This window comes from Pseudophryne corroboree, chromosome 8, assembly GCF_028390025.1.
Source record: "Pseudophryne corroboree isolate aPseCor3 chromosome 8, aPseCor3.hap2, whole genome shotgun sequence".
Taxonomy (NCBI): Eukaryota; Metazoa; Chordata; class Amphibia; order Anura; family Myobatrachidae; genus Pseudophryne; species Pseudophryne corroboree.
In genome coordinates, this window is record NC_086451.1 from 163,680,144 (window position 1) to 163,694,009 (window position 13,866).

General features: G+C 35.7%; 4 non-coding genes across 4 annotated transcripts; all 4 read right to left on the minus strand.

The window, feature by feature from the left end:
- Positions 1–3,076: 3,076 nt before the first annotated feature.
- Positions 3,077–3,150, minus strand: TRNAS-ACU (transfer RNA serine (anticodon ACU)). Its single transcript has one exon. It is a non-coding gene; the product is annotated as a tRNA-Ser (tRNA).
- Positions 3,151–5,406: 2,256 nt separating this feature from the next.
- TRNAS-ACU (transfer RNA serine (anticodon ACU)) lies at positions 5,407–5,480 on the minus strand. The gene has a single exon. It is a non-coding gene; the product is annotated as a tRNA-Ser (tRNA).
- A 3,397-nt stretch (positions 5,481–8,877) lies between these two features.
- Positions 8,878–8,951, minus strand: TRNAS-ACU (transfer RNA serine (anticodon ACU)). Its single transcript has one exon. It is a non-coding gene; the product is annotated as a tRNA-Ser (tRNA).
- Positions 8,952–12,351: 3,400 nt separating this feature from the next.
- On the minus strand, positions 12,352–12,425 carry TRNAS-ACU (transfer RNA serine (anticodon ACU)). The gene has a single exon. It is a non-coding gene; the product is annotated as a tRNA-Ser (tRNA).
- Positions 12,426–13,866: the final 1,441 nt, after the last annotated feature.

Below are 13,866 nucleotides of genomic sequence, written 5' to 3' on the forward strand. Positions count from 1 at the left end.
TTATTTTTACTTAAAGTACAATAACTTTTACCATTTTAATTTGTTTTAATAGTATATTGACAGTATAGTTTTCTTTAAAAAATCCACTTAATTTTCTTTACCCTATTATTAAAAGGGTAATTGACAAAAACAAACTACATTGTCACCAGAAGAGCAATACAAAATGTACAAGTGATATATTAAAATCATCTTTCCAGCTTGAATTTCAATGATGCATTGGGGCAACGATTTTGTGAGAAACATCTTCACCCTTAAATAAAGATTTTCTTAATTCCTTACCTGTGTGCTAATTAGATATCACCTTGTTTTCACATTAAACAGACTTCTACATGAGAAAGCAGCAAGGATGCAGTGGCGTTAATGTTTCCTGGTGTCAACCTGTATTATTTCAGTAGACATTGAAATGAGGATGCATCTTGCTGCCTTTCCAATGAAGCAAGTTTAATTTAGTAATAGGTGAAAAACCATCCCTACAAAGGTGTTAATCAGAGACTTGGCTTTGTGGACACTTTTCAGAGAACAAATTTGTTAGCATAAAAATAAAGCCAGAAAATGAAGAGCTGTTTAATCACTCAATTGGATTTTTTTTTGCCAGCATATTTCTTTTTCTCTGCAACCCACTGCTAAATTGTGCTTCCTAGCTGTTTTTATAAAATCACTGAATCAAATCTAACTCTGATTACATCAGAGAAGGCCAGGTACCCTACACCATAAGAGGGGGTTTGAAATTTTGACTTGTCTACTTAAAGATCACCAAAATCTGATAACAAGTTCAATTACGTCCCTGGGTGGGATTGAACCACCAACCTTTTGGTTAGTAGCTGGACACACTAACCGATTGCGCCACAGAGACACTTTGCAAAAAATATATACTGACAAAGGCTAATAAGCATACATCTAGAACGTTTCCTAGAAAAACTTTAAAAAGTCAATAATCTGGAGAGTTTTTGTAAGATGTTTCTTCCATCAACCAACGAAGAAACACATTGGTACTTTCCCATGATGAGTGAGTGCTTCAGGATCTCTTGCACTTACATGTGCAGCAGAGTACTGCAATGGAAGCATGCTGGGCCCATAACCCAGAGGTAGGCAGATTGAAACTATCCTCTGCTATATGCATTTTTTTTGTTAATTAAAGTAATCCAAAACTGGGATTGATATTTTTGCTCTTTTATTTTTACTTGAAGTACAATAACTTTTACCATTTTAATTTGTTTAAATCCACTTAATTTTCTTTACCCTATTATTAAAAGGGTAATTGACAAAAACAAACTACATTGTCACCAGAAGAGCAATACAAAATGTACAAGTGATATATTAAAATCATCTTTCCAGCTTGAATTTCAATGATGCATTGGGGCAACGATTTTGTGAGAAACATCTTCACCCTTAAATAAAGATTTTCTTAATTCCTTACCTGTGTGCTAATTAGATATCACCTTGTTTTCACATTAAACAGACTTCCACATGAGAAAGCAGCAAGGATGCATTGGCGTTAATGTTTCCTGGTGTCAACCTGTATTATTTCAGTAGACATTGAAATGAGGATGCATCTTGCTGCCTTTCCAATGAAGCAAGTTTAATTTAGTAATAGGTGAAAAACCATCCTTACAAAGGTGTTCATCAGAGACTTGGCTTTGTGGACACTTTTCAGAGAACAAATTTGTTAGCATAAAAATAAAGCCAGAAAATGAAGAGCTGTTTAATCACTCAATTGGATTTTTTTGCCAGCATATTTCTTTTTCTCTGCAACCCACTGCTAAATTGTGCTTCCTAGCTGTTTTTATAAAATCACTGAATCAAATCTTACTCTGATTACATCAGAGAAGGCCAGGTACCCTACACCATAAGAGGGGATTTGAAATTTTGACTTGTCTACTTAAAGATCACCAAAATCTGATAACAAGGTCAATTACGTCCCTGGGTGGGATTGAACCACCAACCTTTTGGTTTATAGCCGTACACACTAACTGATTGCACCACAGAGACACTTTGCAAAAGTACATACTGACAAAGGCTAATAAGCATTCATCTAAAACGTTTCCTAGAAAAACTTTAAAAAGTCAATAATCTGGAGAGTTTTTGTAAGATGTTTCTTCCATCCACCAACGAAGAAACACATTGGTACTTTCCCATGATGAGTGAGTGCTTCAGGATCTCTTGCACTTCCATGTGCAGCAGAGTACTGCAATGGAAGCATGCTGGGCCCATAACCCAGAGGTAGGCAGATTGAAACTATCCTTTGCTATATGCATTTTTTTTGTTAATTTAAGTAATCAAAACTGGGATTGATATTTTTGCTCTTTTTTACTTGAAGTACAATAACTTTTACCATTTTAATTTGTTTGAATAGTATATTGACAGTATAGTTTTCTTTAAAAAATCAACTTAATTTTCTTTACCCTATTATTAAAAGGGTAATTGACAAAAACAAACTACATTGTCACCAGAAAATCAATACAAAATGTACAAGTGATATATTAAAATCATCTTTCCAGCTTGAATTTCAATGATGCATTGGGGCAACGATTTTGTGAGAAACATCTTCACCCTTAAATAAAGATTTTCTTAATTCCTTACCTGTGTGCTAATTAGATATCACCTTGTTTTCACATTAAACAGACTTCCACATGAGAAAGCAGCAAGGATGCAGTGGCGTTAATGTTTCCTGGTGTCAACCTGTATTATTTCAGTAGAAATTGAAATGAGGATGCATCTTGCTGCCTTTCCAATGAAGCAAGTTTAATTTAGTAATAGGTGAAAAACCATCCCTACAAAGGTGTTAATCAGAGACTTGGCTTTGTGGACACTTTTCAGAGAACAAATTTGTTAGCATAAAAATAAAGCCAGAAAATGAAGAGCTGTTTAATCACTCAATTGGATTTTTTTTGCCAGCATATTTCTTTTTCTCTGCAACCCACTGCTAAATTGTGCTTCCTAGCTGTTTTTATAAAATCACTGAATCAAATCTAACTCTGATTACATCAGAGAAGGCCAGGTACCCTACACCATAAGAGGGGGTTTGAAATTTTGACTTGTCTACTTAAAGATCACCAAAATCTGATAAGTTCAATTACGTCCCTGGGTGGGATTGAACCACCAACCTTTTGGTTAGTAGCCGGACACACTAACCGATTGCGCCACAGAGACACTTTGCAAAAAGTATATACTGACAAAGGCTAATAAGCATACATCTAGAACGTTTCCTAGAAAAACTTTAAAAAGTCAATAATCTGGAGAGTTTTTGTAAGATGTTTCTTCCATCAACCAACGAAGAAACACATTGGTACTTTCCCATGATGAGTGAGTGCTTCAGGATCTCTTGCACTTACATGTGCAGCAGAGTACTGCAATGGAAGCATGCTGGGCCCATAACCCAGAGGTAGGCAGATTGAAACTATCCTTTGCTATATGCATTTTTTTTTGTTAATTTAAGTAATCAAAACTGGGATTGATATTTTTGCTCTTTTATTTTTACTTAAAGTACAATAACTTTTACCATTTTAATTTGTTTTAATAGTATATTGACAGTATAGTTTTCTTTAAAAAATCCACTTAATTTTCTTTACCCTATTATTAAAAGGGTAATTGACAAAAACAAACTACATTGTCACCAGAAGAGCAATACAAAATGTACAAGTGATATATTAAAATCATCTTTCCAGCTTGAATTTCAATGATGCATTGGGGCAACGATTTTGTGAGAAACATCTTCACCCTTAAATAAAGATTTTCTTAATTCCTTACCTGTGTGCTAATTAGATATCACCTTGTTTTCACATTAAACAGACTTCCACATGAGAAAGCAGCAAGGATGCATTGGCGTTAATGTTTCCTGGTGTCAACCTGTATTATTTCAGTAGACATTGAAATGAGGATGCATCTTGCTGCCTTTCCAATGAAGCAAGTTTAATTTAGTAATAGGTGAAAAACCATCCTTACAAAGGTGTTCATCAGAGACTTGGCTTTGTGGACACTTTTCAGAGAACAAATTTGTTAGCATAAAAATAAAGCCAGAAAATGAAGAGCTGTTTAATCACTCAATTGGATTTTTTTGCCAGCATATTTCTTTTTCTCTGCAACCCACTGCTAAATTGTGCTTCCTAGCTGTTTTTATAAAATCACTGAATCAAATCTTACTCTGATTACATCAGAGAAGGCCAGGTACCCTACACCATAAGAGGGGATTTGAAATTTTGACTTGTCTACTTAAAGATCACCAAAATCTGATAACAAGGTCAATTACGTCCCTGGGTGGGATTGAACCACCAACCTTTTGGTTTATAGCCGTACACACTAACTGATTGCACCACAGAGACACTTTGCAAAAGTACATACTGACAAAGGCTAATAAGCATTCATCTAAAACGTTTCCTAGAAAAACTTTAAAAAGTCAATAATCTGGAGAGTTTTTGTAAGATGTTTCTTCCATCCACCAACGAAGAAACACATTGGTACTTTCCCATGATGAGTGAGTGCTTCAGGATCTCTTGCACTTCCATGTGCAGCAGAGTACTGCAATGGAAGCATGCTGGGCCCATAACCCAGAGGTAGGCAGATTGAAACTATCCTTTGCTATATGCATTTTTTTTGTTAATTTAAGTAATCAAAACTGGGATTGATATTTTTGCTCTTTTTTACTTGAAGTACAATAACTTTTACCATTTTAATTTGTTTGAATAGTATATTGACAGTATAGTTTTCTTTAAAAAATCAACTTAATTTTCTTTACCCTATTATTAAAAGGGTAATTGACAAAAACAAACTACATTGTCACCAGAAAATCAATACAAAATGTACAAGTGATATATTAAAATCATCTTTCCAGCTTGAATTTCAATGATGCATTGGGGCAACGATTTTGTGAGAAACATCTTCACCCTTAAATAAAGATTTTCTTAATTCCTTACCTGTGTGCTAATTAGATATCACCTTGTTTTCACATTAAACAGACTTCCACATGAGAAAGCAGCAAGGATGCAGTGGCGTTAATGTTTCCTGGTGTCAACCTGTATTATTTCAGTAGAAATTGAAATGAGGATGCATCTTGCTGCCTTTCCAATGAAGCAAGTTTAATTTAGTAATAGGTGAAAAACCATCCCTACAAAGGTGTTAATCAGAGACTTGGCTTTGTGGACACTTTTCAGAGAACAAATTTGTTAGCATAAAAATAAAGCCAGAAAATGAAGAGCTGTTTAATCACTCAATTGGATTTTTTTTGCCAGCATATTTCTTTTTCTCTGCAACCCACTGCTAAATTGTGCTTCCTAGCTGTTTTTATAAAATCACTGAATCAAATCTAACTCTGATTACATCAGAGAAGGCCAGGTACCCTACACCATAAGAGGGGGTTTGAAATTTTGACTTGTCTACTTAAAGATCACCAAAATCTGATAAGTTCAATTACGTCCCTGGGTGGGATTGAACCACCAACCTTTTGGTTAGTAGCCGGACACACTAACCGATTGCGCCACAGAGACACTTTGCAAAAAGTATATACTGACAAAGGCTAATAAGCATACATCTAGAACGTTTCCTAGAAAAACTTTAAAAAGTCAATAATCTGGAGAGTTTTTGTAAGATGTTTCTTCCATCAACCAACGAAGAAACACATTGGTACTTTCCCATGATGAGTGAGTGCTTCAGGATCTCTTGCACTTACATGTGCAGCAGAGTACTGCAATGGAAGCATGCTGGGCCCATAACCCAGAGGTAGGCAGATTGAAACTATCCTTTGCTATATGCATTTTTTTTTGTTAATTTAAGTAATCAAAACTGGGATTGATATTTTTGCTCTTTTATTTTTACTTAAAGTACAATAACTTTTACCATTTTAATTTGTTTTAATAGTATATTGACAGTATAGTTTTCTTTAAAAAATCCACTTAATTTTCTTTACCCTATTATTAAAAGGGTAATTGACAAAAACAAACTACATTGTCACCAGAAGAGCAATACAAAATGTACAAGTGATATATTAAAATCATCTTTCCAGCTTGAATTTCAATGATGCATTGGGGCAACGATTTTGTGAGAAACATCTTCACCCTTAAATAAAGATTTTCTTAATTCCTTACCTGTGTGCTAATTAGATATCACCTTGTTTTCACATTAAACAGACTTCTACATGAGAAAGCAGCAAGGATGCAGTGGCGTTAATGTTTCCTGGTGTCAACCTGTATTATTTCAGTAGACATTGAAATGAGGATGCATCTTGCTGCCTTTCCAATGAAGCAAGTTTAATTTAGTAATAGGTGAAAAACCATCCCTACAAAGGTGTTAATCAGAGACTTGGCTTTGTGGACACTTTTCAGAGAACAAATTTGTTAGCATAAAAATAAAGCCAGAAAATGAAGAGCTGTTTAATCACTCAATTGGATTTTTTTTTGCCAGCATATTTCTTTTTCTCTGCAACCCACTGCTAAATTGTGCTTCCTAGCTGTTTTTATAAAATCACTGAATCAAATCTAACTCTGATTACATCAGAGAAGGCCAGGTACCCTACACCATAAGAGGGGGTTTGAAATTTTGACTTGTCTACTTAAAGATCACCAAAATCTGATAACAAGTTCAATTACGTCCCTGGGTGGGATTGAACCACCAACCTTTTGGTTAGTAGCTGGACACACTAACCGATTGCGCCACAGAGACACTTTGCAAAAAATATATACTGACAAAGGCTAATAAGCATACATCTAGAACGTTTCCTAGAAAAACTTTAAAAAGTCAATAATCTGGAGAGTTTTTGTAAGATGTTTCTTCCATCAACCAACGAAGAAACACATTGGTACTTTCCCATGATGAGTGAGTGCTTCAGGATCTCTTGCACTTACATGTGCAGCAGAGTACTGCAATGGAAGCATGCTGGGCCCATAACCCAGAGGTAGGCAGATTGAAACTATCCTCTGCTATATGCATTTTTTTTGTTAATTAAAGTAATCCAAAACTGGGATTGATATTTTTGCTCTTTTATTTTTACTTGAAGTACAATAACTTTTACCATTTTAATTTGTTTAAATCCACTTAATTTTCTTTACCCTATTATTAAAAGGGTAATTGACAAAAACAAACTACATTGTCACCAGAAGAGCAATACAAAATGTACAAGTGATATATTAAAATCATCTTTCCAGCTTGAATTTCAATGATGCATTGGGGCAACGATTTTGTGAGAAACATCTTCACCCTTAAATAAAGATTTTCTTAATTCCTTACCTGTGTGCTAATTAGATATCACCTTGTTTTCACATTAAACAGACTTCCACATGAGAAAGCAGCAAGGATGCATTGGCGTTAATGTTTCCTGGTGTCAACCTGTATTATTTCAGTAGACATTGAAATGAGGATGCATCTTGCTGCCTTTCCAATGAAGCAAGTTTAATTTAATAATAGGTGAAAAACCATCCTTACAAAGGTGTTCATCAGAGACTTGGCTTTGTGGACACTTTTCAGAGAACAAATTTGTTAGCATAAAAATAAAGCCAGAAAATGAAGAGCTGTTTAATCACTCAATTGGATTTTTTTGCCAGCATATTTCTTTTTCTCTGCAACCCACTGCTAAATTGTGCTTCCTAGCTGTTTTTATAAAATCACTGAATCAAATCTTACTCTGATTACATCAGAGAAGGCCAGGTACCCTACACCATAAGAGGGGATTTGAAATTTTGACTTGTCTACTTAAAGATCACCAAAATCTGATAACAAGGTCAATTACGTCCCTGGGTGGGATTGAACCACCAACCTTTTGGTTTATAGCCGTACACACTAACTGATTGCACCACAGAGACACTTTGCAAAAGTACATACTGACAAAGGCTAATAAGCATTCATCTAAAACGTTTCCTAGAAAAACTTTAAAAAGTCAATAATCTGGAGAGTTTTTGTAAGATGTTTCTTCCATCCACCAACGAAGAAACACATTGGTACTTTCCCATGATGAGTGAGTGCTTCAGGATCTCTTGCACTTCCATGTGCAGCAGAGTACTGCAATGGAAGCATGCTGGGCCCATAACCCAGAGGTAGGCAGATTGAAACTATCCTTTGCTATATGCATTTTTTTTGTTAATTTAAGTAATCAAAACTGGGATTGATATTTTTGCTCTTTTTTACTTGAAGTACAATAACTTTTACCATTTTAATTTGTTTGAATAGTATATTGACAGTATAGTTTTCTTTAAAAAATCCACTTAATTTTCTTTACCCTATTATTAAAAGGGTAATTGACAAAAACAAACTACATTGTCACCAGAAAATCAATACAAAATGTACAAGTGATATATTAAAATCATCTTTCCAGCTTGAATTTCAATGATGCATTGGGGCAACGATTTTGTGAGAAACATCTTCACCCTTAAATAAAGATTTTCTTAATTCCTTACCTGTGTGCTAATTAGATATCACCTTGTTTTCACATTAAACAGACTTCCACATGAGAAAGCAGCAAGGATGCAGTGGCGTTAATGTTTCCTGGTGTCAACCTGTATTATTTCAGTAGACATTGAAATGAGGATGCATCTTGCTGCCTTTCCAATGAAGCAAGTTTAATTTAGTAATAGGTGAAAAACCATCCCTACAAAGGTGTTAATCAGAGACTTGGCTTTGTGGACACTTTTCAGAGAACAAATTTGTTAGCATAAAAATAAAGCCAGAAAATGAAGAGCTGTTTAATCACTCAATTGGATTTTTTTTTCCAGCATATTTCTTTTTCTCTGCAACCCACTGCTAAATTGTGCTTCCTATCTGTTTTTATAAAATCACTGAATCAAATCTAACTCTGATTACATCAGAGAAGGCCAGGTACCCTACAACATAACAGGGGGTTTGAAATTTTGACTTGTCTACTTAAAGATCACCAAAATCTGATAACAAGGTCAATTACATCCCTGGGTGGGATTGAACCACCAACCTTTTGGTTAGTAGCCAGACACACTAACCGATTGCGCCACAGAGACACTTCACAAAAAGTACCTACTGACAAAGGCTAATAAGCATACATCTAGAACGTTCCCTAGAAAAACTTTAAAAAGTCAATAATCTGGAGAGTTTTTGTAAAATGTTTCTTCCATCAACCAACGAAGAAACACATTGGTACTTTCCCATGATGAGTGAGTGCTTCAGGATCTCTTGCACTTACATGTGCAGCAGAGTACTGCAATGGAAGCATGCTGGGCCCATAACCCAGAGGTAGGCAGATTGAAACTGTCCTTTGCTATATGCATTTTTTTTGTTAATTTAAGTAATCAAAACTGGGATTGATATTTTTGCTCTTTTATTTTTACTTGAAGTACAATAACTTTTACCATTTTAATTTGTTTAAATCCACTTAATTTTCTTTACCCTATTATTAAAAGGGTAATTGACAAAAACAAACTACATTGTCACCAGAAGAGCAATACAAAATGTACAAGTGATATATTAAAATCATCTTTCCAGCTTGAATTTCAATGATGCATTGGGGCAACGATTTTGTGAGAAACATTTTCACCCTTAAATAAAGATTTTCTTAATTCCTTACCTGTGTGCTAATTAGATATCACCTTGTTTTCACATTAAACAGACTTCCACATGAGAAAGCAGCAAGGATGCAGTGGCGTTAATGTTTCCTGGTGTCAACCTGTATTATTTCAGTAGACATTGAAATGAGGATGCATCTTGCTGCCTTTCCAATGAAGCAAGTTTAATTTAGTAATAGGTGAAAAACCATCCTTACAAAGGTGTTAATCAGAGACTTGGCTTTGTGGACACTATTCAGAGAACAAATTTGTTAGCATAAAAATAAAGCCAGAAAATGAAGAGCTGTTTAATCACTCAATTGGATTTTTTTGCCAGCATATTTCTTTTTCTCTGCAACCCACTGCTAAATTGTGCTTCCTAGCTGTTTTTATAAAATCACTGAATCAAATCTAACTCTGATTACATCAGAGAAGGTCAGGTACCCTACACCATAAGAGGGGGTTTGAAATTTTGACTTGTCTACTTAAAGATCACCAAAATCTGATAACAAGGTCAATTACGTCTCTGGGTGGGATTGAACCACCAACCTTTTGATTAATAGCCATGCACACTAACTGATTGCGCCACAGAGACACTTTGCGAAAGGCCATACTGACAAAGGCTAATAAGCATTCATCTAAAACGTTTCCTAGAAAAACTTTAAAAAGTCAATAATCTGGAGAGTTTTTGTAAGATGTTTCTTCCATCAACCAACGAAGAAACACATTGGTACTTTCCCATGATGAGTGAGTGCTTCAGGATCTCTTGCACTTACATGTGCAGCAGAGTACAGCAATGGAAGCATGCTGGGCCCATAACCCAGCGGTAGGCAGATTGAAACTATCCTCTGCTATATGCATTTTTTTTTGTTAATTAAAGTAATCCAAAACTGGGATTGATATTTTGGCTCTTTTATTTTTACTTAAAGTACAATAACTTTTACCATTTTAATTTGTTTTAATAGTATATTGACAGTATTGTTTTCTTTCAAAAATCCACTTAATTTTCTTTACCCTATTATTAAAATGGTAATTGACAAAAACAAACTACATTGTCACCAGAAGAGCAATACAAAATGTACAAGTGATATATTAAAATCATCTTTCCAGCTTGAATTTCAATGATGCATTGGGGCAACGATTTTGTGAGAAACATCTTCACCCTTAAATAAAGATTTTCTTAATTCCTTACCTGTGTGCTAATTAGATATCACCTTGTTTTCACATTAAACAGACTTCCACATGAGAAAGCAGCAAGGATACCGTGGCGTTAATGTTTCCTGGTGTCAACCTGTATTATTTCAGTAGAAATTGAAATGAGGATGCATCTTGCTGCCTTTCCAATGAAGCAAGTTTAATTTAGTAATAGGTGAAAAACCATCCCTACAAAGGTGTTAATCAGAGACTTGGCTTTGTGGACACTTTTCAGAGAACAAATTTGTTAGCATAAAAATAAAGCCAGAAAATGAAGAGCTGTTTAATCACTCAATTGGATTTTTTTTGCCAGCATATTTCTTTTTCTCTGCAACCCACTGCTAAATTGTGCTTCCTAGCTGTTTTTATTAAATCACTGAATCAAATCTAACTCTGATTACATCAGAGAAGGCCAGGTACCCTACACCATAACAGGGGGTTTGAAATTTTGACTTGTCTACTTAAAGATCACCAAAATCTGATAACAAGGTCAATTACGTCCCTGGTTGGGATTGAACCACTAACCTTTGGGTTAGTAGCCGAACACACTAACCGATTGCGCCACAGAGACACTTTGCAAGAAGTACATACTGACAAAGTCTAATAAGCATACATCTAGAACGTTTCCTAGAAAAACTTTAAAAAGTCAATAATCTGGAGAGTTTTTGTAAGATGTTTCTTCCATCAACCAATGAAGAAACACATTGGTACTTTCCCATGATGAGTGAGTGCTTCAGGATCTCTTGCACTTACATGTGCAGCAGAGTACTGCAATGGAAGCATGCTGGGCCCATAACCCAGAGGTAGGCAGATTGAAACTATCCTTTGCTATATGCATTTTTTTTGTTAATTTAAGTAATCAAAACTGGGATTGATATTTTTGCTCTTTTATTTTTACTTAAAGTACAATAACTTTTACCATTTTAATTTGTTTTAATAGTATATTGACAGTATTGTTTTCTTTAAAAAATCCACTTAATTTTCTTTACCCTATTATTAAAAGGGTAATTGACAAAAACAAACTACATTGTCACCAGAAGAGCAATACAAAATGTACAAGTGATATATTAAAATCATCTTTCCAGCTTGAATTTCAATGATGCATTGGGGCAACGATTTTGTGAGAAACATCTTCACCCTTAAATAAAGATTTTCTTAATTCCTTACCTGTGTGCTAATTAGATATCACCTTGTTTTCACATTAAACAGACTTCTACATGAGAAAGCAGCAAGGATGCAGTGGCGTTAATGTTTCCTGGTGTCAACCTGTATTATTTCAGTAGACATTGAAATGAGGATGCATCTTGCTGCCTTTCCAATGAAGCAAGTTTAATTTAGTAATAGGTGAAAAACCATCCCTACAAAGGTGTTAATCAGAGACTTGGCTTTGTGGACACTTTTCAGAGAACAAATTTGTTAGCATAAAAATAAAGCCAGAAAATGAAGAGCTGTTTAATCACTCAATTGGATTTTTTTTGCCAGCATATTTCTTTTTCTCTGCAACCCACTGCTAAATTGTGCTTCCTAGCTGTTTTTATTAAATCACTGAATCAAATCTAACTCTGATTACATCAGAAAAGGCCGGGTACCCTTCACCATAACAGGGGGTTTGAAATTTTGACTTGTCTACTTAAAGATCACCAAAATCTGATAACAAGGTCAATTACGTCCCTGGGTGGGATTGAACCACCAACCTTTTGGTTAGTAGCCGGACACACTAACCGATTGCGCCACAGAGACACTTCGCGAAAAGTACATACTGACAAAGGCTAATAAGCATACATCTAAAACTTTTCCTAGAAAAACTTTAAAAAGTCAATAATCTGGAGAGTTTTTTTAAGATGTTTCTTCCATCAACCAACGAAGAAACACATTGGTACTTTCCCATGATGAGTGAGTGCTTTAGGATCTCTTGCACTTACATGTGCAGCAGAGTACTGCAATGGAAGCATGCTGGGCCCATTACCCAGAGGTAGGCAGATTGAAACTATCCTCTGCTATATGCATTTTTTTTTGTTAATTAAAGTAATCCAAAACTGGGATTGATATGTTAGCTCTTTTATGTTTTCTTAAAGTACAATAACTTTTACCATTTTAATTTGTTTTAATAGTATATTGACAGTATTGTTTTCTTTCAAAAATCTACTTAATTTTTTTTACCCTATTATTAAAATGGTAATTGACAAAAACAAACTACATTTGTTTGGGAGAAAAATGCAAAGGTACAAGACAGCTTTTCCTTGCCAATATCTCTCTTTTGCAAAGAGCTACGCATTGGAAAATTCAGGGCTATACCGTGTAGATGAAGCACTAACAGGAGGCTTTAAAATTTTCATTCTAGTGTCCTTCGTTTGGGAGAAAAATCCAATGGTACAAGACAGCTTTTCCTTACCAATATCTCTCTTTTGCAAAGAGCTGCGCATTGGAAAATTCAGGGCTATGCCGTGTAGATGATGGCCTAACAGGAGGCTTTAAAAAAATTTTTCTAGTGTCCTTCGTTTGGGAGAAAAATGCAAAGGTACAAGACAGCTTTTCCTTGCCAATATCTCTCTTTTGCAAAGAGCTGCGCATTGGAAAATTCAGGGCTATGCCGTGTAGATGATGGCCTAACAGGAGGCTTTAAAATTCCAAACGAAGGACACTAGAAAGAAAATTTTAAAGCCTCCTGTTAGGCCATCATCTACACGGCATAGCCCTGAATTTTCCAATGCGCAGCTCTTTGCGATTACAATCCAACCTGAATCAGGCTCTATTACCTATCACAATGCAGTGCAGGTAGTACAAAATGGGGTTAATATAGGAGAAAAACCCCCAGAGCTGTGCTCCTTAACTGTCCCTGGTGGCTAGTGGAGCGGCTGCCCAGTAATCAGTGTCCACGCCAGTGCGCACACGGCCCGCCCCCTACAGCCACGCTGGATCTCGGTATAGTGTGGGCACAGAAGCCCCTTACCTCCCTTTCATCAGCGGCCTCGTGATCCCGGAGGGCGGTGTGTGTATGTGACTGACCTTAGGAAGAAACCGGAGCCTCCGCTGCAGTGACCCAGCAACCAGGGCATGGGAGTATACTGCGCCGCTGGGAGTGATGGAGCTGCAGTAAAGATGTCTATTAGACCTAGCCTGCTGCAGCCCTTGTAGATTCTTATAAAAAAAGTTCTTCTTTTCTTGTCAAAATTAATAGCTA